Genomic DNA, 10,972 nt, shown 5'->3' with positions numbered 1-10,972 from the left:
GCTGTTGACTGTGCTATCACTTTTCACTTGGTAACGTCTTCATCAAATATTGATTATTAATAAACAAGCTCTTCAACTGATCAGACGTGTCTTTTCATGGTTGTCTGCAAGTCGCCCTAATATCTATAGGTTGTGGGCCCAGCATATTGTTCCGATTAAAGAAGTGGAAATGGCGTCTACAGCTCAGAAAGCAGGAATTACGTAGTTTTCTGGGGAGGGTTTTTATACCTGGCTATTCCGGTTTGAAACCCAATTGGATGCGCATTGAGTAAAAAGCCGATCGTTGACGAACCACCATCAAATGAAGCTACGGCGGAAGAAAAGGCAAGCTACCAGGAGCGGGATGAAAAAGCCAAAGCCTTGATTGTATCCTATATTGCTGACAGTCATCTAGAACATGTTCGGGATATGAACTCGGCCAAAAAGATGTGGGAAAGTTTGAAGAGGACCTTCGGAAAAACTGGATTTGCTGCCTTGAATTTCATCCGACGTTGCCTACATAATCTCAAGATGCCAGAAGGAGGATCGTTGAAGGAGCATTTTTGCAAGTTTGATGAACTTATTCGCCAACTCAAGAACGCAGGATCGGAGATGTGTGAAAAGGATGTTATCAGTCAGCTGTTTATGACACTACCTGCCGTGTATGATACAGTTACAACTGCTTTGGAAAATCTGAAAGACGAAGAACTTAAAATAGATGTTGTGAAAGCTAGATTATTGGCGGAGGAGCAAAAGAGAGCTGGAAGAGAAGAGGTTCATGAGCGGCATAGTGAAGTTGTTTTGGCCGACAAGTCCCGGCGAATTGGAAGAGACGAAGACTATGGAACCAGTCATGGTGAAGAAAGGTCTGGATTGTACAGAGGTAAAAATAGAGCGTTTCCGGGAAAGTGTTTTGGATGTGGGGAATTTGGACATAGGCGATCTGAATGTTCAAACATGATTGAGAAAACTGGCAGAGCACATGTAGCTGAGATACCAATAGATCGGGAAGTTGCACTGATGATGACAGAAAGCGAGAAAGCGGGAACTGAAAACGAGTTGGAGTGGATTATAGACAGCGGTGCCAGTCGGCATATGGTCAATGAAAAAGATTTATTTGATGTACTTGAAGACTTACCAGAACCTGTGAAGATCGATTGCGCAAAGGATGGTGAAAGCATGTGGGCTACAAAAGGTGGCACTGTGTCAGGAAGATCAGTAATTCATGGAGAGACTATAGCATTTAAAGTAGGAGAAGTTGTGTATGTTCCGAATCTTACGTTCAATCTCTTATCACTGAGGAAGCTAGTGAAGGCTGGAGTGACGATTGATTTTCAAGCTGAAAAGGCAGTTATGATGCAAGGCAATCGTTTAGTGGGTGAAGCTAAAGTTAGAGGAAATTTGTACTATTTTCGGATGTGGAAGAATAAGAAAGATACTGCTCTAATGTCAAAATTGAATTACGAAAGTCAAACTGCGTTATGGCACCAAAGGTATGGACATCTAGGATTCAAGAACTTAGAAAAGCTGAAGAAATCTGCAATGGTCGTTGGTCTAGATTCGTTAAGAAAATGTGAAGAATTTTTCTGCGAGCCCTGTATGGAGAGTAAGTTGGTGCGATTGCCGTTTAATGGATCGAGACCGGCGACGAGTCGACCTTTAGAAAGAATTCACACGGATGTTTGCGGAAAGATAACACCTCCTACATACGACGATAAAAAAATATTGTTAGTTTCATCGATGATTTTTCTCATTACGCTGTTGTATTTCTGATGAGTAACAAGAATCAAGTTTTCCATTATTTCAAAGTGTATGAAGCTATGGTTACTGCCAAATTTGGAAAGAAAATCGAAACTCTGAGGTGTGATTTGGGTAGCGAATATTTCTCAAATGAACAGTTATTTTTTTATGAAAAACAAGGAGTACAGGTGGAATCCACAGTCGCATACACACCACAGTTAAATGGGGTAGCAGAAAGATTCAATCGTACTATAGTAGAAAAGATGAGAGCTATGTTAGTATCATCTGGTGCGCCAAAGACGTTTTGGGGAGAAGCTATTTTGAATTCAGTTTACGTAACCAACAGAAGTCCTTGTGAAGCTTTGAAAGATTTGGCCACGCCTGCAGAGTACTGGAATGGACAGAAACCTGATGTTAGTAAACTAAGAGTGTTTGGTTGCCTCGGATTCTCCTGGATTCCAAAGCAGAAACGCGGAAAACTCGATCCAACAGGACAACGGTGTGTAATGTTAGGGTACGCTCCAAACGGTTATCGACTAGGGGTTCGGGAAAATAAAAAATTGTTTGTTGCCCGCGATGTGAAGTTCAACGAGTCAGCATTTCCATACAAAGAAGATGATGTGCGGCCATCTGTAATAACTGTGTCTGATGAATTTCCAACAATGAAACAAACACCAATAAGTGTTCCTGTAGTAAATATTGTAACGAACGAGATAGACGGTCAGCAAAATGATGTCCCTACAGACGAAGAATATGTAGATGCAAATATCTCGGCACCCGAGGAAGAACAAGATGCACTCCCACCACAATTAAATGGGAACTCTCAAGAGGAGAATGTTCCGAGGTCTAGTGGTCGGGAGTGCCGGAGACCAGGTTGGTTGCATGATTTTGTTTCTTCCTATCGAGCTTTTTCTGCTGCTGTTAACGATTCACAGATTCCGTCAAAATATTCGGAAATTGAAGGTCACTTAAACCAAATTCATTGGAAACGTGCCGTTGAGGAGGAATTGATGTCTCTTGTGAAAAATAACACGTGGGAGTTCGTTAGATGTCCGGATGCTGTTTCACTGGTTCCATGTAAATGGGTTTTTACTATCAAAACAGATGCAGATGGAAATCCTGTGAGGTACAAAGCGAGGCTAGTGGCGAAAGGATTCATGCAGCGAAAGCACTTGGACTACGAAGAAACTTTTGCTCCGGTGGCAAAGCTTGCAACGATTAGGACTTTACTGGCATTAGCTAATGAATTCGATTTATCAATTTTCCAAATGGATGTCAGGACAGCATTCTTAAACGGCCAATTACGTGAGAAGGTTTACATGGCCGTTCCAGAGGGGGTAGCAGCAGTTCCAGGAGAGGTGTGTCTTTTGAAACGTTCATTGTATGGTCTAAAACAATCATCTAGGTGTTGGAACAATCGATTTAACGAGTTTTTGATCAGCCTTGGCTTCCGTCGTTCCCGCCATGATTATTGCTTGTATGTGAAGAGTGGAGGAAAAGATGCGGTATATCTTATCATTTACGTTGATGATCTTCTTATTGCTGGACAAGACACTGGAGCCGTGCGAGATATTCAAGATAAATTGAAACAAGAATTCGAAATGGCTGACATGGGCGAAGTACATCATTTCTTGGGCATCAAGGTTGAGCGTAATGTAGCAGCAGGTTCATTGTCACTTTCTCAAACGGGTCAAGTTGATAAACTTCTACAACGTTTTGGAATGGAGCAGTGTAATCCAGTCAAAACCCCAGCGGAACCAAACCTGCAGTTAAACAAATATGAAGGAAACAGCAAAAATCCATACCGCGAGCTAATTGGTGGTTTGATGTACATAATGATGGGAACCAGACCTGATTTATGTTATATTGTTGGATATTTGGCTCGATTTCAAGATGCAGCTGGCGAACCACATTGGCAACAAGCAAAACGTGTTTTGAGGTACTTACAAGGAACTAAAACTATGAAACTAACATACTACAAAAGAAACTATCAGCCTATTGTTCATGCCTTTGCTGATGCTGATTATGCAAGTGATGAAGTAGACAGAAAATGCGTTTCAGGATATTTACTAAAGGTTTATGGAAATACAGTAATTTGGTCATCGAAGAAGCAGCAGTCCGTTGCGATGTCGTCAACAGAAGCAGAATATGTGGCCATGAGTGCCTGTTCCAGTGAAGCTATTTGGTTGGGAGGGCTGTTGAACGATTTACTGCCAACTAAAACAATCTTTCCAATACCAATTTCGGAGGATAATCAAGGTGCAATTGCTATGTCCAAAACCGAAGAAACGAAACGAGTTAAGCACATTGATGTAAAATATCATTTTATTCGTGATGCTGTGAAACAAGAAAAAATCAAGATCAATTACGTGCCAACACACGATCAGGAGGCAGATATGCTGACCAAATCTTTGCCTTCCGCTATATTTCAAGAATTTCGAAAAAGGATCGGTTTATTGTAATATTTCAAGCAAGTCAACAAGAGGGGGTGTTAAAAGCAATCGAAGGAGCTGTTGACTGTGCTATCACTTTTCACTTGGTAACGTCTTCATCAAATATTGATTATTAATAAACAAGCTCTTCAACTGATCAGACGTGTCTTTTCATGGTTGTCTGCAAGTCGCCCTAATATCTATAACTTACCCTTTACCTTTAGCAGCCGACTTGTTCGCTAAATTGGCAAATTGCAAAGTTTTTTGTACGCTAGATCTGGAGGGAGCTTATACACAGCTAGCATTGACTGAACGTTCTAAGAAATTTATGGTGATTAACACAATCAAGGGGTTGTTCACATATAATCGTTTACCTCAGGGGGCTTCCTCAAGTGCATCGATCTTCCAACAGGTTATGGATCAAATTTTAGAAGGGATTAAAAATGTTTATGTTTATCTTGATGATGTACTCATAGCAGGTGAAAACTTGGAGACTTGTCGTGAAAAATTGTTTCTTGTTTTGGAAAGACTCGCAAATGCAAATATTAAAGTAAATGTTGAGAAATGCAATTTTTTTGAGTCAGAATTGCCATATTTGGGCCATATTCTCAGCGAAAACGGGTTACTACCTAGTCCAGACAAAATTTCAACCATACAAAGAGGAAAGGTTCCTAGAAATGTGACTGAGCTAAAGTCATATTTAGGCTTGATCAACTACTACAATCGTTTCGTGCCCCATATGTCTATCAAGTTATTCCATTTGTATAAACTATTGAAGAAAAATACTAAATTTGTTTGGGACGGTAATTGTGAAAAAGCGTTCCAAGAAAGCAAAAACGCACTGGTTAATACCAGTTTTTTAGAATTTTATGATCCATCAAAAGACATTGTAGTAGTAACAAAGACTAATTAAGACGGAACTGTGGAGCTCGTTCGAGGGACCACTTCTAGTACTGCATTTGGTCCCTCGGTACCCAAGTTTGAAGTTAAGATTTTTTATTCTGATCACCTACATTTTATCCACCTTCTATTGCAGTAGCCTATGGGTACGAGTCAATGTTTGTAATGATGCCTTCAAGATTGTTTTGAAACGTAATATGAAAGAAAAATCAGGAATACCTAATGGAATTCTGATTTTTTTTTCTAGAAAATTATGGATGATCAAATTGGAGTCGCTCGAAGAAGCAGGAATATACAAGCTATGAGAATGAGACACTGTATATAAAAGCTTCTTTAGCAGCAAACAACCTATTTCTGGCCGAGAATTATAGATTGTATTCTGTATTATACTTAATATCGTTTACATAATACCTATTATGTTTTAACTTAAAAAGGTAAATTAGTTAGAAGTAAAAATAATATTCAGAATATCTCAAAGTGCTGATTGGAAAACACAAGTATGTTTTCTCTCTAAATAATGATTCCAATTTCGTTACTGGATAAATGTTATGGATTATAAAGTGGTGCATGGAAAAGAAAGTTGGATGTCTATTAGACCTATAGACAAAGCGCGGTCTTTCGTGTTCAAGCTATCAAATCATTCGAAGCAAAGAATAAATAACCATTACAGCTGTAGACAAGTCAGTTTACAATTCATTGTTTTATAAATTTAAAGCTTACTAGAATAATTTATGGTAATAATTGCATGCCTTCTTCGTAAAATTTATTGGTCTTCGGTGGTGGTCTGTATTAGACATAAAACTCATTGATGTGGAACTAGAATCAGGAAAAATTACAGGGATTAAGTACCATTAACGTGGTCTCTCTGGGCTCCCAGATGTGTGAGTCAGTCAGAACGAATTATTAAATTCGCGGAGGCTTCGCTGGCAGTTTTGGACGAAAATTTGACGATTCCACAAAACTTTACGGTGGGAATTCTTATATGAATAACACAAAATGCAAAGTGCTATAAAGTGCGACTGATATTACATTGATATTATGAATATCTCTTTAGTATCCTGGTCATCAGCCCTGAAAGATAAAAGTTAGTTTAAGAATGAATTCTGTTTTCTTTTTGAATGTTGCGTAAATGTTATGATTTACCAAACAACCATCAACAAGTAGCCTTAGCAACAATGAGGTAGTATTAGTTGCTCAGTTTTTACTACAAAGCAAGGTTATTTCAGAAATGGTTATGCAACTTTTTGTTCCAGTACTTCATGAGCGTAAAAAAATCGGACTGTTGTATGGGACATGAACGTCTTAATTAGTCTTTGGTAGTAACAGACGCTTCAGGCTATGGCCTAGGAGGAGTGATTGCACATGTGATAGAAGGCATCGAAAAGCCTATTAGTTTTACTTCTTTTACGTTAAATGACGCGCAAAAAGGTTACCCAATTCTTCATCTGGAAGCTTTGGCCTTGGTTTGTACTATTAAAAAATTCCATAAATATTTATATGGGCAAAGGTTCATTGCTTATACTGATCACAAACCATTGATAGGGATTTTCGGCAAAGAAGGGAAAAATTCCATATTTGTAACAAGACTCCAACGATACATACTTGAACTCTCGATTTACGATTTTGAAATACGGTACAGACCTTCTGCAAAAATGGGAAACGCGGATTTTTGTTCGAGATTCCCATTAGAGCAGAAGGTTCCTATTGAGTTAGATCATGAGTTTATAAAAGTATAAACTTTGGTGATGAATTACCCATTGATTTTGCTTTGATTGCCAAATGGACAAAGGACGACGAGTTTTTACAACAACTTATGAAATATTTGCGTGATGGATGGCCAAAAAGTTGGATAAATGTCTTATGGACGTTTTTGCAAATCAAACTGATTTGGAAATTGTTGAAGGGTGCGTTTTGTACCAGAACAGGGTGGTAATTCCACATAAAATGCAAAACGGAATTTTGAAGCTTTTACACGCCAACCACGCAGGAATAGTTAAAATGAAACAATTGGCAAGAAGGCAAGTGTACTGGTTTGGCATTAATAAAGACATTGAAAAGTATGTATCGAATTGTGATGTATGTGGAAGTATGGTAATAGTACCAAAAACAAAAGTTTTATCCAACTGGAAACCTACTACAAGACCCTTCAGCCGAGTTCACATTGACTTCTTTTATTTTTCTCACCACACTTTTCTACTGATTGTTGATTCTTTCTCAAAGTGGTTGGAAGTAGAATTGATGAAGAAGGGCACGGATTGTGCAAAAGTGGTGAAGAAATTGGTAGCTTATTTTGCTAGATTTGGTTTGCCAGATGTACTGGTATCGGACGGTGGTCCTCCATTCAATTCATTCTCATTCACAGCATTTCTTGAAAAACAGGGAATAAAAGTTTTGAAAAGTCCAGCCTATAACCCCTCCAGTAATGGGCAGGCGGAACGGCTGGTGAGAACTGTTAAAACAGTATTGAAAAAGTTTTTATTAGAACCAAACTTGCAAGATGTTGATTTGGAGGATCAGATAAACTTATTTCTAATGACAACTTCCCTCGGAGAAAATATTTCTTTTTAAGCCAAAAACGATTTTGGACCTTTTGAATCCAAAAAAGACTTATAGAAATTATTTACAAGTACCGCAAACTACAAATATAAATGATGACAAAAATGTGTCTAATATGCCGAGAAAGTCGAATGACTGCTTAGACACACTGACAGAAGGAGATACTGTATGGTATCGAAATGTTCATCATCATTTACCGAATAAATGGATAAAGGCAACGTTTCTCAAACGTTTTTCTATTAACACTTTCCAGATAGCAATTGGAAGCGCTCTCACCATGGCCCACCGAAGTCAGCTTAGGTGCTACAAGGGGCAAACTCCGCAGCCGAGACAAAACGTGTGGCTGGGAGTCGGTACGGGTGGTAGAGATGCTACGGTCGAAGAACGAACTGGAATTGAAGAACGAAACCAAGAGGACACCGAAGAAGTTAACGCTGGAAGCGGCTCTGATGATGAACCATTCAGGGGATTCCCTATGGTTCCGGCAAAGGCCAGAAAGCGAAACGCGACTTCGGCGGACTTGCCGAACGTGTGTCTACGGCGATCGAAGAGGGTCCGCAAGCGAAACGAAGATCCGGAGTTCAGTTATTCGTAGAGTATAAGTTCAAAGTGATGAATTATCGATAAAGTGAATTGATTTAGGATTTAAGTTCATTTGAAGTTGTTAAGTTTGATAAATGATATTTCAAGTTCGAATTTTTTGAAATATTAATACTAATGTATTAATTAAAAAGGGGGAACAGCTGTTGTGTCACCCACACTGAAACATCTATATGATTGTAAATACCTTGGTCAAACCATCTTGTCATACGTCAAAGAAGCGTAACACACGTAACGCTTCAAGCTAAGAAGATGATCAAAAAATAAACTAAAGGTCTCTTTCATCTGGACCAGCCATCAGAACAGACGTCTTTTTTATTAGACATCACATTTTGACGTTTAGCCCCAATTAGCGAACCCCCAACTTAAAAGCGCCCCAACTATAAAAAAAAAAAACAATTAGCGAAAGTTCACTGTAATAATTTTCCGGTAAATGCGATTACGAACTATTTTTTTTTTCATTAAAATGTACTGCAAGTCATTAAACTGCAATGCTTTTCAACTGCAATTTGATAGTTGCAACAGTTTTGCAGTTATAGGACCACTAAACTTCAAACTGATGTCAGACTCATTGACAGTAGCATGGTTGCATTGCGCTGCACATTTAGCGGCACTTTTATTGCATCTGACGCCGATTGACAACTGTTTGACTTCAGAATGCTTTGCAGTTATCGAACGGTATTCGTTAACTGAAAAGTAAACATGTTGCAGTTATCGAACGGCTACTGTACCGATCTATCAGTAAATTCGACGGATTGTCGACTGATGCAATTTACAGATCTGGTTCAGTTTTTCGGTAGACATTACCGAACAGTCAGTAAATTTGACAGCTTTCCTCTCAATGGCAATTCACAGATGTTTCGGTGGTTTTTAAATTTACCGAAACCATTATGCTACGTTCAGACAAGGCAAGTGAAATGAGCAAGTCGCTTGAATCGAAAGCGAACTGAACGTGTAAACACCTTAATTCATTTCACTTGAACGAAAAGAAAGTTGAACATGTTCAACTTTTGGCAAGTCAATTGAATTCAACTGAGTTGTTCAATTCACTTGCACTGTCAAAACGTAGCATTACCGACTGTTTAGCTGTTGAGAATTCGGTAATCGAATTACCGAAGTCGGTAACTTTTTCTAAAGAACCCCGCACATAGGATACATTTGCGTTGCGTTTGACAGTTTTCCCATGAGACATGTGTCAAACGCAACGCAAACGTATCCAATGTGCGGGGCTCTTAAGGGCCGATGTCCACGTAGTGGCTTTTTACGCTGCGTGTACGCCGGTTTCACGCAAGGTACCCAGCATCAAATGGAGCAATGCACACGCAAACGTGTGCACGACTACATTTGATGCTGGGTACCTAACGTGGACGCGGCGTGCACGCAGCTTGAAAAACGACGAGTGGATGTCGTTGATTCAATAGATGTAGTAAACTATAGAGGAACATTGTCGCTGCGGTTCCCTTTGTTCTCGTTCCCAAATATGTTAGGTACACAACTGTCAAAACGTACTGATTTTTCCTTCGTTGACATTTAGTGCCCTATCCTCGCCAGCAAAAGATGTTTCGCCAGTGACGACAGCGACAGTCTTCCTCTATAGTTTATTACCTCTATTGTTGATTCTCGTGATGGGACTAGCGAAGAGATATAAGCCAATGGTCATGGGCATGGACGCATCAGGTCGTGACGTTAGACTCTGGTTTTAGGACTGGCTGATCAAGTGGAGCAATGACAACGTCGTGTCCGACCCAAGCGGTCAAGAGCAAGGACAAATCAAACATGATATGTTTCAAGTGCGATAAGCTTGGGAACTATACGCGTCGAAACGCCCTCAGAAACCGAGTTTCAAGAACGAAAACTCGAACAACATATTGTCGGCGTAGCACCAAGTTAGAATTCGGAAGTCGGGACTTCCGAACCGAACTTTCTTCCGAAGTTTTATTTGTCAAACTAATTGATGCGTTGTTTAGCGCATCTTTAGGCAAATCCAGCGCACTACTTCCGAAGTTGGGAAAGTTGCCTGTATCTGGAGAAAAATCCAACTTCGGTATAAAAAGCGGTATAAATTTAATCCGGATACACAATATAATTATGGCCGAAAATCCAACAATGCTGAATCGAGAAAAACGAGGAAAAAAATTTCTATATGACTAATTTAATTAATTGATTGAAGTAGAAATTCATTTCATTGCCAAAAATATGTCAATTCTATACGTAAAGGTAGCCTCACACCTCGGGAATTTGGTCCGCGGATTTTTCCCCATGTATTTTTGCATATGCGATGTTTTCGGGATTTGAGCACGGAAAATCAAAATCCCGGCCCCATTTAAAATGCACGGGGGCCAAAATCCGGCGGAAAATTTTCCCGAGGTGTAAGGTAGCCTTAAATGGTTATATTACAGCAAATTTATAGATTAATTGAAAAACCATAGTGTGGATAGTTCAACAGTTGAATAGTTACTATAGTGTGGATGGTTCATGGTTAATCAATCTGCCCACCCCTGGTATTTTCGATGTTTTTATAACCGCGCGACGCTTGCGGTTGCCATGGTAATGGAAGTAAACAAGACGTCGTGATTCTATCCGTTACACTGCTAAAAAAGTTTACACACAAAAGACTTTGAAGTATGCTCTTTTGACTATAAAGTATTTAATTATGACTTCAAAGTACGCTCTTTCGTGGGAAAATGGGACTACACACAAAAAGGAATAAATATTATGCATAATTATGACTATCTTATATTCACAAATGAATAACATTTATGCAT

The sequence above is a fragment of the Armigeres subalbatus genome, chromosome 1, assembly GCF_024139115.2.
Source record: "Armigeres subalbatus isolate Guangzhou_Male chromosome 1, GZ_Asu_2, whole genome shotgun sequence".
NCBI lineage: Eukaryota > Metazoa > Arthropoda > Insecta > Diptera > Culicidae > Armigeres > Armigeres subalbatus.
Note: the sequence above shows the minus strand (reverse complement) of the source record.